This window comes from Pleurodeles waltl, chromosome 4_2, assembly GCF_031143425.1.
Source record: "Pleurodeles waltl isolate 20211129_DDA chromosome 4_2, aPleWal1.hap1.20221129, whole genome shotgun sequence".
NCBI classification, from domain to species: Eukaryota; Metazoa; Chordata; class Amphibia; order Caudata; family Salamandridae; genus Pleurodeles; species Pleurodeles waltl.
Genome location: NC_090443.1, coordinates 999,073,395 through 999,075,033, shown reverse-complemented (window position 1 = coordinate 999,075,033; position 1,639 = coordinate 999,073,395). Strand labels below are relative to the sequence as shown.

The following is a 1,639-nucleotide window of genomic DNA, read 5'->3' as shown; positions in this document are numbered from 1 at the left end:
CCCATTCTTTCTGTGGTCGATAAATGGATCATTGAGTTAATGACACCTGTTACAGTGCCATGAAATGCCGGAAAATGCTTTGGAATGCTTTTACAACTCAAATTGTACGCACCAAGACCAAGTTAGACACTATGCAAGTGACGTCACAGCACATGACACCACGGCGTGTGAAATCGTACCTGGAATCACAGTTAGTTGCATCACAACCCATGACCTGACAGGAAATGACATCACAAGAGGTGAGATCTGGTCTTAAGACCTCACGCATATGCTTACCGCAAAGCCTTAGCTAGGGATTCTTTTGCCCGTCGTGGAGCAAATGTTTTCTTCAGCTTAGGCCAAGTGTAAAGTGCAGAATAATTGTAAGTTTTCCCTTGGAAAGTTTTTATTTTAGTGTTATAGCTGTTCTTTTTTTTTTCTTTTTTTAAGACAGGAAAAAAAAGAGTGCAGAAACTAAAAAGTGGAAAATGAAATTAGCGAGGAAGCTGTGTAATTGAGCTAAGACGTGCAGCACCTAGTGTCTGCGAGAGGCAAATTGCCTACAGCACCTGGTATTCCCAGGGGGTCTCCCATCCAAGTACTAACCAGGCCCGACCCTGCTTAGTTTCCGAAATCGGGCGCATTCAGGGTGGTATGACCATAGGCAGGAAAAGCTGCAGTTTCAGCTCTCTTCTGCTCACCAAGCCCAACGCCCGGAGCTCGCTGCTCTTAATCGCACCTGCACAGGCTCCCCTTAGGAAGTCGGACAAGAGCTCACTGCCGGAGGCCCAATGCCCCAACCCACATTGAACACCATTTTTAGGGTTGAGCCTGCGTCACATGCGCTTTCGCATGCGTTTTGCTTGCGAGACGCATTAGTACTTAGAAAGGAGCTCGGAGCCCCGCCCATGTCACGTCAGTGTCTTTCATTGGTTTATGGGCTTGCCTTTCAAAATCTGCTTGCTTTCATTAGTGGAAGGCATGCATATGTCATGCCTTTTCTGGTGGTTAGCCCTCCTCGAGTGCAGCGACCAAGTACTGAAAACATGCGAGGCTCGCTGTTTTCCATCCGGTTTGTGGACTACTTTTTATCTTTTTTCACAGCGCTATGTCGCTTGCCAGAAGTCGAGCGCTTTGCATGACATCGACCCTGTTACATAGTTATTTGCACTTTTGCCTGTTACGTAGATAATTGCACTTTTGCCGATAGGTTTAATGTGGCAAGAAAAGTCCGGTTGGGAGTTTACAACTGCTAATAGCTATAACTCAGAGAAATGTGAGACCTGTCGCATTGCAAATGCTTGCTGTCTTTTGCCTGCACGTGTTTTACCCAGCACATGTTAATCCCTTCTTGGCTAATCTGTAGGGACTTCCCTTGTTTAAAGTCAGTTGAATCTTGATGGTTTGAATTGCCTTAATGCTTATCAAAACTGAGCAACGCTTATTTTCCGCTGTATTGTATTTGTTGAATGTTTAGTTCTGGTAATATTAGTTCACCTGAACCCATTTCATCACCTTGGTCAACCCTGGGTGATACTTCATAACTATTCCCCTCATCATGACATTTGCGGTAAGTCCCGCTTACCTCCATGCCAACCGCCGCCAACATACGCCGGCGTGGCAGATTACGGCTACCCATATTGTGACACACACATAGCAA

The 1,639-nt window shown here is 45.8% G+C and overlaps 1 pseudogene; it reads right to left on the bottom strand.

The window, feature by feature from the left end:
* Nucleotides 1-536: 536 nt before the first annotated feature.
* Nucleotides 537-645, bottom strand: LOC138294269 (5S ribosomal RNA; annotated as a pseudogene).
* Between the last annotated feature and the right edge of the window lie 994 nt (nt 646-1,639).